This window comes from Nothobranchius furzeri, chromosome 1 (assembly GCF_043380555.1).
Source record: "Nothobranchius furzeri strain GRZ-AD chromosome 1, NfurGRZ-RIMD1, whole genome shotgun sequence".
Taxonomy (NCBI): domain Eukaryota; kingdom Metazoa; phylum Chordata; class Actinopteri; order Cyprinodontiformes; family Nothobranchiidae; genus Nothobranchius; species Nothobranchius furzeri.
In genome coordinates this window covers 4,805,760-4,821,848 of record NC_091741.1, presented here as the reverse complement: position 1 = coordinate 4,821,848, position 16,089 = coordinate 4,805,760, and positions in this window count along the sequence as shown.

Sequence of the window (16,089 nt, the reverse complement as noted above, 5' to 3'; positions counted from 1 at the left end):
CACGCCACCGACCGTGACTTCGCACTCGACCGCGGTGGTGTTGTCGATTTGCAAAGGATCACATACGCCTCTCCAGTCACAATGAGGCACATTGTAGTCGACGCGACCGTCGGTCACCATAGCTTTCGTCAGCCAACACACTCGATTGCCCTTCGAAACATCGGCGATCAACGTGAGCGTAGAGGTCGCTGTCGCTTTACTGTACGCCAGGATATCCGTGTGTGAGTGCACGCTCGACGTCGATTGACAACCGGTCATGTCAGACCTGATCAGACCTTCCGAACACATGACCATTAGTTGTTGTGCGGCCGAGAGTATCGCGATCATACCGTTGAGATGTGTAGAAAGCGCGTACACGCCAGCCTTCCACGTTTCCAAAGTTTCCAGCAATCTAGAGGGACTTGTCTTAGCGCGCACGGCTGTGCTGAATTTGCGTTGGGTAGACACAACGGCTTCTACCTCGCTTAGGATCTTGTGGGCTCATGTACTCGTGGTAGGCCAAGACGTGTATAGTCGAGCGCGGTGACGCCCCGAACACTTGACCCGGTTTTGTTGTGGCGATATGCGTGTCCAGTAATGCGGCAAAGTCCGCGTGTCTAGCGTGTATTGATTTTACAGCTCGCTCATACCCCAAAAGTACGGTCCGTAGAAGTTCGTTCACTTGTTTCCATGCGCTCGTGGAACACAGGACATCGCAACCTCTGTGATAATCAAGTAAAGCGTCACACACCAGCTGCTTGCACGTTGTAAATACAATCGGTAGTAACTTCTTACTCCACTCTATGTTGAACTCGTATAGTATGTATATGGGCGGTTGCGGCGGTTTGCGCATTTTCTATCTACCCTCCGCTAATATGACTCTGTGGTCTGTCTCCTGAGATGGTGCGGTTGGAACTTGCGAGAGTGCACTATGGACGGTCGGCGTTTCCATTTCGTCAACTGTGCCATTTTCAGCCGCTGGAAAACGGCCGTCGACGGTCGATGCGAGACACCAACATAACGTTAGACCGCGACCCTCATGCCAGTTTTCTGTAGTACTGGTTGTAGTTTCTGGTGCACACTTGATACGCCATTACGATCACAATTACGTTGATTAATAAATCCAGTGTTGTAGCGACTGCAGCCAGCGCCGTCGCGCAACTCGTGTCGGTGTTATCTCTCGATACCTTCGTTGGTATTCAAGCGTATGCAGAATCTACGGATCTGGTGAAGTTGCTTGTCACTAGCTTGCGCACGTTTGATATGGCACTTTGCGCGAGACTCACACAACCTGCAGTGGCGACCGTCGCGTCAGTGCAAAGTTTTTCCGATATATCGCTCGCAACATCGTTTGTCATTTGCTGTACACTGCGCACACTGGCCGCGAGGTCGCGGAGAGGGTCTTCGTTACGAGCTACTCTGGTAGCGCCGTGGTTGATGAGGACGATCATCTTTAGCAATAGTTCATCTCGAAGCGCAACGATGGTGAGGGCGACGGGTTGGCCGGTTCCGCCTTCAGGCCACACGGTTGCCGCTAGATTGCCCAATGCCACACACGCAGACGAACCCTGTACACACTCAATGACCCGTGTGCGATCGTTGATTTCTGCTAGTACGTTTGCTAGGTCTACGTGCTTCCACGGATCGGGCGTGGGCACGCGCTTGTTTTTAGAGGCGTTTTCGCGCAGCCTCTACCCTGCACGACCGCTCGTGGCCGCACTAGCTATATTTATCTTTATTTGTTTCACACACACACACACACACACACACACACACACACACACACACACACACACACACACACACACACACACACACACACACACGCACGCACACACACACACACACACACACAGGCCCTTGCATGCAAACCCCGGTCAGGCCTGCAGTGTACACATCAGAGACATGATGTGCTTTCACAGAACTGAGGTTGTTCATTACTAAATGACTTTTACAGGAATATTGTTATTATACTATTCAACAGGTTGATCATAATAATGTGTATTAAACCCACAACCTAGCACTGAGGACAGAGGGACTTTATTTAAATTAGTACTTAATGGAAACGATACATAATGATACATAAGAGCCATGTCATACATTCAGCCTAGGAATAGTAGCATTGTGCACTATTAAAAATATACACATCAATTGCTCGAATCCCATTGTTGCAAAGTAAAACTCTAATAAAACTCTAGTCTGACATCAACAGAGAAGACTTAGTGTATGTACTACAAATACAGCATTAGGATTTCGAGTGGACCGTGCACCTGGTGAACCATCAGAGGCTTATGACGCAACATATCTTCCAGTTCTGACTGAGCGCCTCCAGGAGAGAGGCCCAAGCACGACCCGCCCCGACGAGCGTCTTGCCACATGTCACTACTCGGTCTAACTGAGCGCCTCCAGGAGAGAGGTCCAAGCAAGACACGCCCCGAGGAGCGTCTTGCCACATGTCACTACTCGGTCTGACTGAGCGCCTCCAGGAGGGAGGTCCAAGCAAGACGCGCCCCGAGGAGCGTCTTGCCACATGTCACTTCTCGGTCTGACTGAGCGCCTCCAGGAGAGAGGCCCAAGCAAGACGTGCCCCGAGGAGCGTCTTGCCACATGTCAACAATGGGTCTGACTGAGGGCCTCCAGGAGAGAAGCCCAAGCAAGACGCGCCCCGAGGAGCGTCTTGCCACATGTCAACACTGGGTCTGACTGAGGGCCCCCAGGAGAGAGGCCCAAATAAGACGCGCCCCGAGGAGCGTTTTGCCACATGTCAACACTGGGTCTGACTGAGGGCCTCCAGGAGAGAAGCCCAAGCAAGATGCGCCCCGAGGAGCGTCTTGCCACATGTCAGCACTCGGTCTGACTGAGCGCCTCCAGGAAGGAGGCCCAAGCAAGACGCGCCCCGAGGAGCGTCTTGCCACATGTCAACACTGGGTCTGACTGAGCGCCTCCAGGAGAGAGGCCCAAGCAAGACGCCCCCCGAGGAGCGTCTTGCCACATGTGAACACTGGGTCTGACTGAGCGCCTCCAGGAGAGAGGCCCAAGCAAGACGCGCCCGGAGGAGCGTCTTGCAACATGTCAGCACTCGGTCTGACTGAGCGCCTTCAGGAGAGAGGCCCAAGCAAGACGCTCCCCGAGGAGCGTCTTGACACATGTCTCCTCTGGGTCTGACTGAGCGCCTCCAGGAGAGAGGCCCAAGCAAGACGTGCCCCGAGGAGCATCTTGCCACATGTCAACACTGGGTCTGACTGAGTGCCTCCATGAGAGAAGCCCCAGCAAGACGCGCCCCGAGGAGCGTCTTGCCACATGTCAACACTGGGTCTGACTGAGCACCTCCAGGAGAGAGGCCCAAGCAAGACGCGCCCCGAGGAGCGTCTTGCCACATGTCAACACTGGGTCTGACTGAGCGCCTCCAGGAGAGAGGCCCGAGGAGCGTCTTGCCACATGTCACCTCTGGGTCTGACTGAGCGCCTCCAGGAGAGAGGCGCAAGCAAGAAACGCCCGAGGAGCGTCTTGACACATGTCAACACTGGGTCTGACTGAGCGCCTCCAGGAGAGAGGCCCCAGCAAGACGCGCCCCGAGGAGCGTCTTGCCACATGTCACTACTCGGTCTGACTGAGCACCTCCAGGAGAGAGGTCCAAGCAACACGCGCCCCGAGGAGCGTCTTGCCACATGTCAACACTGGGTCTGACTGAGTGCCTCCATGAGAGAAGCCCCAGCAAGACGCGCCCCGAGGAGCGTCTTGCCACATGTCACTACTCGGTCTGACTGAGCGCCTCCAGGAGAGAGGCCCAAGCAAGACGTGCCCCGAGGAGCGTCTTGCCACATGTCAACAATGCGTCTTACTGAGGGCCTCCAGGAGAGAAGCCCAAGCAAGAAGCGCCCCGAGGAGCGTCTTGCCACATGTCAACACTGGGTCTGACTGAGCGCCTCCAGGAGAGAGGCCCAAGCAATACGCGCCCCGAGGAGCGTCTTGCCACATGTCAACAATGGGTCTGACTGAGGGCCTCCAGGAGAGAAGCCAAAGCAAGATGCGCCCCGAGGAGCTTCTTTCCAGATGTCAACAATGGGTCTTACTGTGGGCCTCCATTAGAGAAGCCCAAGCAAGACGCGCCCCGAGGAGTGTCTTGCCACATGTCAACACTGTGTCTGACTGAGCGCCTCCAGGAGAGAGGCCCAAGCAAGACGCGCCCCGAGGAGCGTCTTGCCACGTGTCACCACTGAGTCTGACTGAGCTCCTCCAAGAGAGAGGCCCAAGCAAGACGCGCCCAGAGGAGCGTCTTGCCACGTGTCACCACTGGGTCTGATTGAGCACCTCCAGGAGAGAGGCCCCAGCAAGACGCGCCCCGAGGAGCGTCTTGCCTTATGTCAGCACTCGGTCTGACTGAGCGCCTCCAGGAGAGAGGCCCAAGCAAGACGAGCCCCGAGGAGCGTCTTGCCACATGTCACCTCTGGTTCTGACTGAGCGCCTCCAGGAGAGAGGCCCAAGCAAGACGCGCCCCGAGGAGCGTCTTGTCACATGTCAACACTGGGTCTGTCTGAGCGCCTCCAGGAGAGAAGCCCAAGCAAGACGCGCCCCGAGCAGCGTCTTGCCACATGTCAACAATGGGTCTGACTGAGGGCCTCCAGGAGAGAAGCCCAAGCAAGACGCGCCCCGAGGAGCGTCTTGACACATGTCAACACTGGGTCTGACAGAGGGCCTCCAGGAGAGAGGCCCAAGCAAGACGCGCCCCGAGGAGTGTCTTGCCACATGTCACCACTGGGTCTGACTGAGCGCCTCCAGGAGAGAGGCCCAAGCAATACGCGCCCCGAGGAGCGTCTTGCCACATGTCAGCACTGGGTCCGACTGAGCGCCTCCAGGAGAGAGGCCCCAGCAAGACGCGCCCCGAGGAGAGTCTTGCCACATGTCAACACTCGGTCTGACAGAGGGCATTCAGGAGAGAGGTCCAAGCAATACGCGCCCCGAGGAGCGTCTTGCCACATGTCACCACTGGGTCTGAATGAGCGCCTCCAGGAGAGAGGCCCAACCAAGACGCGCCCCGAGGAGCGTCTTGCCACGTGTCAACACTGGGTCTGACTGAGCGCCTCCAGGAGAGAGGCCCAAGCAAGACGCGCCCCGAGGAGCGTCTTGCCACATGTGAACACTGGGTCTGACTGAGCGCCTCCAGGAGAGAGGCCCAAGCAAGACGCGCCCCGAGGAGCATCTTGACACATGTCTCCTCTGGGTCTGACTGAGCGCCTCCAGGAGAGAGGCCCAAGCAAGACGTGCCCCGACGAGCATCTTGCCACATGTCAACACTGGGTCTAACTGAGTGCCTCCATGAGAGAAGCCCCAGCAAGACGCGCCCCGAGGAGCATCTTGCCACATGTCAACACTGGGTCTGACTGAGCACCTCCAGGAGAGAGGCCCAAGCAAGAAGCGCCCCGAGGAGCGTCTTGCCACATGTCAACACTGGGTCTGACCAAGCGCCTCCAGGAGAGAGGCCCGAGGAGCGTCTTGCCACATGTCACCTCTGGGTCTGACTGAGCGCCTCCAGGAGAGAGGCGCAAGCAAGAAACGCCCGAGGAGCGTCTTGACACATGTCAACACTGGGTCTGACTGAGCGCCTCCAGGAGAGAGGCCCCAGCAAGACGCGCCCCGAGGAGCGTCTTGCCACATGTCAGCACTCGGTCTGACTGAGCACCTCCAGGAGAGAGGCCCAAGCAAGAAGCGCCCAGAGGAGAGTCTTGCCACATGTCAACACTGGGTCTGACAGAGGGCATCCAGGAGAGAGGCCCAAGCAATACGCGCCCCGAGGAGCGTCTTGCCACATGTCAACAATGGGTCTGACAGAGGGCCTCCAGGAGAGAGGCCCAAGCAAGACGAGCCCCGAGGAGCGTCTTGCCACATGTCACCTCTGGTTCTGACTGAGCGCCTCCAGGAGAGAGGCCCAAGCAAGACGCGCCCCGAGGAGCGTCTTGTCACATGTCAACACTGGGTCTGTCTGAGCGCCTCCAGGAGAGAAGCCCAAGCAAGACGCGCCCCGAGCAGCGTCTTGCCACATGTCAACAATGGGTCTGACTGAGGGCCTCCAGGAGAGAAGCCCAAGCAAGACGCGCCCCGAGGAGCGTCTTGACACATGTCAACACTGGGTCTGACAGAGGGCCTCCAGGAGAGAGGCCCAAGCAAGACGCGCCCCGAGGAGTGTCTTGCCACATGTCACCACTGGGTCTGACTGAGCGCCTCCAGGAGAGAGGCCCAAGCAAGACGCGCCTTGAGGAGCGTCTTGCCACATGTCAGCACTGGGTCCGACTGAGCGCCTCCAGGAGAGAGGCCCCAGCAAGACGCGCCCCGAGGAGAGTCTTGCCACATGTCAACACTCGGTCTGACAGAGGGCATTCAGGAGAGAGGTCCAAGCAATACGCGCCCCGAGGAGCATCTTGCCACATGTCACCACTGGGTCTGAATGAGCGCCTCCAGGAGAGAGGCCCAACCAAGACGCGCCCCGAGGAGCGTCTTGCCACGTGTCAACACTGGGTCTGACTGAGCGCCTCCAGGAGAGAGGCCCAAGCAAGACGCGCCCCGAGGAGCGTCTTGCCACATGTGAACACTGGGTCTGACTGAGCGCCTCCAGGAGAGAGGCCCAAGCAAGACGCGCCCCGAGGAGCATCTTGACACATGTCTCCTCTGGGTCTGACTGAGCGCCTCCAGGAGAGAGGCCCAAGCAAGACGTGCCCCGACGAGCATCTTGCCACATGTCAACACTGGGTCTAACTGAGTGCCTCCATGAGAGAAGCCCCAGCAAGACGCGCCCCGAGGAGCATCTTGCCACATGTCAACACTGGGTCTGACTGAGCACCTCCAGGAGAGAGGCCCAAGCAAGAAGCGCCCCGAGGAGCGTCTTGCCACATGTCAACACTGGGTCTGACCAAGCGCCTCCAGGAGAGAGGCCCGAGGAGCGTCTTGCCACATGTCACCTCTGGGTCTGACTGAGCGCCTCCAGGAGAGAGGCGCAAGCAAGAAACGCCTGAGGAGCGTCTTGACACATGTCAACACTGGGTCTGACTGAGCGCCTCCAGGAGAGAGGCCCCAGCAAGACGCGCCCCGAGGAGCGTCTTGCCACATGTCAGCACTCGGTCTGACTGAGCGCCTCCAGGAGAGAGGCCCAAGCAAGAAGCGCCCCGAGGAGCGTCTTGCCACATGTCAACAATGGGTCTGACTGAGGGCCTCCAGGAGAGAAGCCCAAGCAAGACGCGCCCCGAGGAGCGTCTTGCCACATTTCAACACTGGGTCTAATTGAGCGCCTCCAGGAGAGAGGCCCAAGCAAGACGCGCCCCGAGGAGCGTCTTGCCACATGTCACTACTCGGTCTGACTGAGCGCCTCCAGGAGAGAGGTCCAAGCAAGACGCGCCCCGAGGAGAGTCTTGCCACATGTCAACACTGGGTCTGACAGAGGGCATCCAGGAGAGAGGCCCAAGCAATACGCGCCCCGAGGAGCGTCTTGCCACATGTCAACAATGGGTCTGACTGAGGGGCTCCAGGAGAGAAGCCAAAGCAAGACGCGCCCCGAGGAGTGTCTTGCCACATGTCAACACTGTGTCTGACTGAGCGCCTCCAGGAGAGAGGCCCAAGCAAGACGCGCCCCGAGGAGCGTCTTGCCACGTGTCAACACTGGGTCTGACTTAGTGCCTCCAGGAGAGAGGCCCAAGCAAGATGCGCCCCGAGGAGCGTCTTGCCACGTGTCACCACTGGGTCTGACTGAGCTCCTCCAGGAGAGAGGCCCAAGCAAGACGCGCCCCGAGGAGCGTCTTGCCACATGTCACTACTCGGTCTAACTGAGCGCCTCCAGGAGAGAGGTCCAAGCAAGACGCGCCCCGAGGAGCGTCTTGCCACATGTCAACAATGGGTCTGACTGAGGGTCTCCAGGAGAGAAGCCCAAGCAAGACGCACCCAGAGGAGCGTCTTGCCACATGTCAACACTGGGTCTGACTGAGCGCCTCCAGTAGAGAGGCCCAAGCAAGACACGCCCCGAGGAGCGTCTTGACATATGTCAACACTGGGTCGGACTGAGGGCCTCCATGAGAGAAGCCCAAGCAAGACGCGCCCCGAGGAGAGTCTTGCCACATGTCAACACTCGGTCTGACAGAGGGCATTCAGGAGAGAGGCCGAAGCAATACGCGCCCCGAGGAGCGTCTTGCCACATGTCACCACTGGGTCTGAATGAGCGCCTCCAGGAGAGAGGCCCAACCAAGACGCGCCCCGAGGAGTGTCTTGCCACATGCCAACACTGGGTCTGACTGAGCGCCTCCAGGAGAGAGGCCCAAGCAAGATGTGCCCCGAGGAGCGTCTTGCCACTTGTCAGCACTGGGTCTGACTGAGCGCCTCCAGGAGAGAGGCCCCTGCAAGACGCGCCCCGAGGAGCGTCTTGCCTTATGTCAGCACTCGGTCTGACTGAGCGCCTCCAGGAGAGAGGCCCAAGCAAGACGCGCCCCGGGGAGCGTCTTGCCACATGTCAACAATGGGTCTGACTGAGGGCCTCCAGGAGAGAGGCCCAAGCAAGATGCGCCCGGAGGAGCGTCTTGCCACATGTCAACACTGGGTCTGACAGAGGGCCTCCAGGAGAGAGGCCCAAGCAAGACGCGCCCCAAGGAGCATCTTGCCACATGTCACCTCTGGTTCTGACTGAGCGCCTCCAGGAGAGAGGCCCAAGCAAGACGTGCCCCGAGGAGCCTCTTGTCACATGTCAACACTGGGTCTGTCTCAGCGCCTCCAGGAGAGAAGCCCAAGCAAGACGCGCCCCGAGGAGCGTCTTGCCACATGTCACCTCTGGTTCTGACTGAGCGCCTCCAGGAGAGAGGCCCAAGCAAGACGCGCCCCGAGGAGCGTCTTGTCACATGTCAACACTGGGTCTGTCCTAGCGCCTCCAGGAGAGAAGCCCAAGCAAGACGCGCCCCGAGCAGCGTCTTGCCACATGTCAACAATGGGTCTGACTGAGGGCCTCCAGGAGAGAAGCCCAAGCAAGACGCGCCCCGAGGAGCGTCTTGACACATGTCAACACTGGGTCTGACAGAGGGCCTCCAGGAGAGAGGCCCAAGCAAGACGCGCCCCGAGGAGTGTCTTGCCACATGTCACCACTGGGTCTGACTGAGCGCCTCCAGGAGAGAGGCCCAAGCAATACGCGCCCCGAGGAGCGTCTTGCCACATGTCAGCACTGGGTCCGACTGAGCGCCTCCAGGAGAGAGGCCCCAGCAAGACGCGCCCCGAGGAGAGTCTTGCCACATGTCAACACTCGGTCTGACAGAGGGCATTCAGGAGAGAGGTCCAAGCAATACGCGCCCCGAGGAGCGTCTTGCCACATGTCACCACTGGGTCTGAATGAGCGCCTCCAGGAGAGAGGCCCAACCAAGACGCGCCCCGAGGAGCGTCTTGCCACGTGTCAACACTGGGTCTGACTGAGCGCCTCCAGGAGAGAGGCCCAAGCAAGACGCGCCCCGAGGAGCGTCTTGCCACATGTGAACACTGGGTCTGACTGAGCGCCTCCAGGAGAGAGGCCCAAGCAAGACGCGCCCCGAGGAGCATCTTGACACATGTCTCCTCTGGGTCTGACTGAGCGCCTCCAGGAGAGAGGCCCAAGCAAGACGTGCCCCGACGAGCATCTTGCCACATGTCAACACTGGGTCTAACTGAGTGCCTCCATGAGAGAAGCCCCAGCAAGACGCGCCCCGAGGAGCATCTTGCCACATGTCAACACTGGGTCTGACTGAGCACCTCCAGGAGAGAGGCCCAAGCAAGAAGCGCCCCGAGGAGCGTCTTGCCACATGTCAACACTGGGTCTGACCAAGCGCCTCCAGGAGAGAGGCCCGAGGAGCGTCTTGCCACATGTCACCTCTGGGTCTGACTGAGCGCCTCCAGGAGAGAGGCGCAAGCAAGAAACGCCCGAGGAGCGTCTTGACACATGTCAACACTGGGTCTGACTGAGCGCCTCCAGGAGAGAGGCCCCAGCAAGACGCGCCCCGAGGAGCGTCTTGCCACATGTCAGCACTCGGTCTGACTGAGCACCTCCAGGAGAGAGGCCCAAGCAAGAAGCGCCCAGAGGAGAGTCTTGCCACATGTCAACACTGGGTCTGACAGAGGGCATCCAGGAGAGAGGCCCAAGCAATACGCGCCCCGAGGAGCGTCTTGCCACATGTCAACAATGGGTCTGACAGAGGGCCTCCAGGAGAGAGGCCCAAGCAAGACGAGCCCCGAGGAGCGTCTTGCCACATGTCACCTCTGGTTCTGACTGAGCGCCTCCAGGAGAGAGGCCCAAGCAAGACGCGCCCCGAGGAGCGTCTTGTCACATGTCAACACTGGGTCTGTCTGAGCGCCTCCAGGAGAGAAGCCCAAGCAAGACGCGCCCCGAGCAGCGTCTTGCCACATGTCAACAATGGGTCTGACTGAGGGCCTCCAGGAGAGAAGCCCAAGCAAGACGCGCCCCGAGGAGCGTCTTGACACATGTCAACACTGGGTCTTACTGTGGGCTTCCAGGAGAGAGGCCCAAGCAAGATGCGCCCGGAGGAGCGTTTTGCCACATGTCAACACTGGGTCTGACAGAGGGCCTCCAGGAGAGAGGCCCAAGCAAGACGCGCCCCGAGGAGTGTCTTGCCACATGTCACCACTGGGTCTGACTGAGCGCCTCCAGGAGAGAGGCCCAAGCAAGACGCGCCTTGAGGAGCGTCTTGCCACATGTCAGCACTGGGTCCGACTGAGCGCCTCCAGGAGAGAGGCCCCAGCAAGACGCGCCCCGAGGAGAATCTTGCCACATGTCAACACTCGGTCTGACAGAGGGCATTCAGGAGAGAGGTCCAAGCAATACGCGCCCCGAGGAGCATCTTGCCACATGTCACCACTGGGTCTGAATGAGCGCCTCCAGGAGAGAGGCCCAACCAAGACGCGCCCCGAGGAGCGTCTTGCCACGTGTCAACACTGGGTCTGACTGAGCGCCTCCAGGAGAGAGGCCCAAGCAAGACGCGCCCCGAGGAGCGTCTTGCCACATGTGAACACTGGGTCTGACTGAGCGCCTCCAGGAGAGAGGCCCAAGCAAGACGCGCCCCGAGGAGCATCTTGACACATGTCTCCTCTGGGTCTGACTGAGCGCCTCCAGGAGAGAGGCCCAAGCAAGACGTGCCCCGACGAGCATCTTGCCACATGTCAACACTGGGTCTAACTGAGTGCCTCCATGAGAGAAGCCCCAGCAAGACGCGCCCCGAGGAGCATCTTGCCACATGTCAACACTGGGTCTGACTGAGCACCTCCAGGAGAGAGGCCCAAGCAAGAAGCGCCCCGAGGAGCGTCTTGCCACATGTCAACACTGGGTCTGACCAAGCGCCTCCAGGAGAGAGGCCCGAGGAGCGTCTTGCCACATGTCACCTCTGGGTCTGACTGAGCGCCTCCAGGAGAGAGGCGCAAGCAAGAAACGCCTGAGGAGCGTCTTGACACATGTCAACACTGGGTCTGACTGAGCGCCTCCAGGAGAGAGGCCCCAGCAAGACGCGCCCCGAGGAGCGTCTTGCCACATGTCAGCACTCGGTCTGACTGAGCGCCTCCAGGAGAGAGGCCCAAGCAAGAAGCGCCCCGAGGAGCGTCTTGCCACATGTCAACAATGGGTCTGACTGAGGGCCTCCAGGAGAGAAGCCCAAGCAAGACGCGCCCCGAGGAGCGTCTTGCCACATTTCAACACTGGGTCTAATTGAGCGCCTCCAGGAGAGAGGCCCAAGCAAGACGCGCCCCGAGGAGCGTCTTGCCACATGTCACTACTCGGTCTGACTGAGCGCCTCCAGGAGAGAGGTCCAAGCAAGACGCGCCCCGAGGAGAGTCTTGCCACATGTCAACACTGGGTCTGACAGAGGGCATCCAGGAGAGAGGCCCAAGCAATACGCGCCCCGAGGAGCGTCTTGCCACATGTCAACAATGGGTCTGACTGAGGGGCTCCAGGAGAGAAGCCAAAGCAAGACGCGCCCCGAGGAGTGTCTTGCCACATGTCAACACTGTGTCTGACTGAGCGCCTCCAGGAGAGAGGCCCAAGCAAGACGCGCCCCGAGGAGCGTCTTGCCACGTGTCAACACTGGGTCTGACTTAGTGCCTCCAGGAGAGAGGCCCAAGCAAGATGCGCCCCGAGGAGCGTCTTGCCACGTGTCACCACTGGGTCTGACTGAGCTCCTCCAGGAGAGAGGCCCAAGCAAGACGCGCCCCGAGGAGCGTCTTGCCACATGTCACTACTCGGTCTAACTGAGCGCCTCCAGGAGAGAGGTCCAAGCAAGACGCGCCCCGAGGAGCGTCTTGCCACATGTCAACAATGGGTCTGACTGAGGGTCTCCAGGAGAGAAGCCCAAGCAAGACGCACCCAGAGGAGCGTCTTGCCACATGTCAACACTGGGTTTGACTGAGCGCCTCCAGTAGAGAGGCCCAAGCAAGACACGCCCCGAGGAGCGTCTTGACATATGTCAACACTGGGTCGGACTGAGGGCCTCCATGAGAGAAGCCCAAGCAAGACGCGCCCCGAGGAGAGTCTTGCCACATGTCAACACTCGGTCTGACAGAGGGCATTCAGGAGAGAGGCCGAAGCAATACGCGCCCCGAGGAGCGTCTTGCCACATGTCACCACTGGGTCTGAATGAGCGCCTCCAGGAGAGAGGCCCAACCAAGACGCGCCCCGAGGAGTGTCTTGCCACATGCCAACACTGGGTCTGACTGAGCGCCTCCAGGAGAGAGGCCCAAGCAAGATGTGCCCCGAGGAGCGTCTTGCCACTTGTCAGCACTGGGTCTGACTGAGCGCCTCCAGGAGAGAGGCCCCTGCAAGACGCGCCCCGAGGAGCGTCTTGCCTTATGTCAGCACTCGGTCTGACTGAGCGCCTCCAGGAGAGAGGCCCAAGCAAGACGCGCCCCGGGGAGCGTCTTGCCACATGTCAACAATGGGTCTGACTTAGGGCCTCCAGGAGAGAGGCCCAAGCAAGATGCGCCCGGAGGAGCGTCTTGCCACATGTCAACACTGGGTCTGACAGAGGGCCTCCAGGAGAGAGGCCCAAGCAAGACGCGCCCCAAGGAGCATCTTGCCACATGTCACCTCTGGTTCTGACTGAGCGCCTCCAGGAGAGAGGCCCAAGCAAGACGTGCCCCGAGGAGCCTCTTGTCACATGTCAACACTGGGTCTGTCTCAGCGCCTCCAGGAGAGAAGCCCAAGCAAGACGCGCCCCGAGGAGCGTCTTGCCACATGTCAACAATGGGTCTGACTGAGGGCCTCCAGGAGAGAAGCCCAAGCAAGACGCGCCCCGAGGAGCGTCTTGACACATGTCAACACTGGGTCTGACAGAGGGCCTCCAGGAGAGAGGCCCAAGCAAGACGCGCCCAGAGGAGTGTCTTGCCACGTGTCACCACTGGGTCTGACTGAGCGCCTCCAGGAGAGAGGCCCAAGCAAGACGCGCCCCGAGGAGCGTCAGGCCACATGTCACTACTCAGTCTGACTGAGCGCCTCCAGGAGAGAGGCCCAAGCAAAACTTGCCCCGAGGAGCGTCTTGCCACATGTCAATAATGGGTCTGACTGAGGGTCTCCAGGAGAGAAGCCCAAGCAAGACGCGCCCAGAGGAGCGTCTTGCCACATGTCAACACTGGGTCTGACTGAGCGCCTCCAGTAGAGAGGCCCAAGCAAGACACGCCCCGAGGAGCGTCTTGACATATGTCAACACTGGGTCGGACTGAGGGCCTCCATGAGAGAAGCCCAAGCAAGACGCGCCCCGAGGAGAGTCTTGCCACATGTCAACACTCGGTCTGACAGAGGGCATTCAGGAGAGAGGCCGAAGCAATACGCGCCCCGAGGAGCGTCAGGCCACATGTCACTACTCGGTCTGACTGAGCGCCTCCAGGAGAGAGGCCCAAGCAAGACTTGCCCCGAGGAGCGTCTTGCCATATGTCAACAATGGGTCTGACTGAGGGTCTCCAGGAGAGAAGCCCAAGCAAGACGCGCCCAGAGGAGCGTCTTGCCACATGTCAACACTGGGTCTGACTGAGCGCCTCCAGTAGAGAGGCCCAAGCAAGACACGCCCCGAGGAGCGTCTTGACATATGTCAACACTGGGTCGGACTGAGGGCCTCCATGAGAGAAGCCCAAGCAAGACGCGCCCCGAGGAGAGTCTTGCCACATGTCAACACTCGGTCTGACAGAGGGCATTCAGGAGAGAGGCCGAAGCAATACGCGCCCCGAGGAGCGTCTTGCCACATGTCACCACTGGGTCTGAATGAGCGCCTCCAGGAGAGAGGCCCAACCAAGACGCGCCCCGAGGAGTGTCTTGCCACATGCCAACACTGGGTCTGACTGAGCGCCTCCAGGAGATAGGCCCAAGCAAGACGCGCCACGAGGAGCGTTTTGCCACGTGTCATCACTGGGTCTGACTGAGCGCCTCCAGGAGAGAGGCCCAAGCAAGATGTGCCCCGAGGAGCGTCTTTCCATGTGTCATCACTGGGTCTGACTGAGCGCCTCCAGTAGAGAGGCCCAAGCAAGACGCGCCCCGAGGAGCGTCTTGCCACATGTCAACACTGGGTCTGACTGAGCGCCTCCAGGAGAGAGGCCCAAGCAAGACGCGCCCCGAGGAGCGTCTTGCCACATGTCAGCAATGGGTCTGACTGAGCGCCTCCAGGAGAGAGGCCCCAGCAAGACGTGCCCCGAGGAGCGTCTTGCCTTATGTCAGCACTCGGTCTGACTGAGCGCCTCCAGGAGAGAGGCCCAAGCAAGACGCGCCCCGAGGAGAGTCTTGCCACATGTCAACAATGGGTCTGACTGAGGGCCTCCAGGAGAGAGGCCCAAGCAAGACGCGCCCCGAGGAGCGTCTTGCCACATGTCAGCACTGGGTCTGACTGAGCGCCTCCAGGAGAGAGGCCCCAGCAAGACGCGCCCCGAGGAGCGTCTTGCCTTATGTCAGCACTCGGTCTGACTGAGCGCCTCCAGGAGAGAGGCCCAAGCAAGACGCGCCCCGAGGAGAGTCTTGCCACATGTCAACAATGGGTCTGACTGAGGGCCTCCAGGAGAGAAGCCCAAGCAAGACGCGCCCCGAGGAGCGTCTTGCCACATGTCAACAATGGGTCTGACTGAGGGCCTCCAGGAGAGAAGCCCAAGCAAGACGCGCCCCCAGGAGCGTCTTGACACATGTCAACACTGGGTCTGACAGAGGGCCTCCAGGAGAGAGGCCCAAGCAAGACGCGCCCAGAGGAGTGTCTTGCCACATGTCACCACTGGGTCTGACTGAGCGCTTCCAGGAGAGAGGCCCAAGCAAGACGCGCCTCGAGGAGCGTCAGGCCACATGTCACTACTCAGTCTGACTGAGCGCTTCCAGGAGAGAGGCCCAAGCAAGACACGCCCCGAGGAGCGTCTTGCCACATGTCAGCACTGGGTCTGACTGAGCGCCTCCAGGAGAGAGGCCCCAGCAAGACGCGCCCAGAGGAGCGTCTTGCCACATGTCAACACTGGGTCTGACTGAGCGCCTCCAGTAGAGAGGCCCAAGCAAGACACGCCCCGAGGAGCGTCTTGACATATGTCAACACTGGGTCGGACTGAGGGCCTCCATGAGAGAAGCCCAAGCAAGACGCGCCCCGAGGAGCGTCTTGCCACATGTCAGCACTGGGTCTGACTGAGCGCCTCCAGGAGAGAGGCCCCAGCAAGATGCGCCCCGAGGAGCGTCTTGCCTTATGTCAGCACTCGGTCTGACTGAGCGCCTCCAGGAGAGAGGCCCAAGCAAGACGCGCCCCGAGGAGCGTCTTGCCACATGTCAACAATGGGTCTGACTGAGGGCCTCCAGGAGAGAAGCCCAAGCAAGACGCGCCCCGAGGAGCGTCTTGACACATGTCAACACTGGGTCTGACAGAGGGCCTCCAGGAGAGAGGCCCAAGCAAGACGCGCCCAGAGGAGTGTCTTGCCACATGTCACCACTGGGTCTGACTGAGCGCCTCCAGGAGAGAGGCCCAAGCAAGACGCGCCCCGAGGAGCGTCAGGCCACATGTCACTACTCAGTCTGACTGAGCGCCTCCAGGAGAGAGGCCCAAGCAAAACTTGCCCCGAGGAGCGTCTTGCCACATGTCAACAATGGGTCTGACTGAGGGTCTCCAGGAG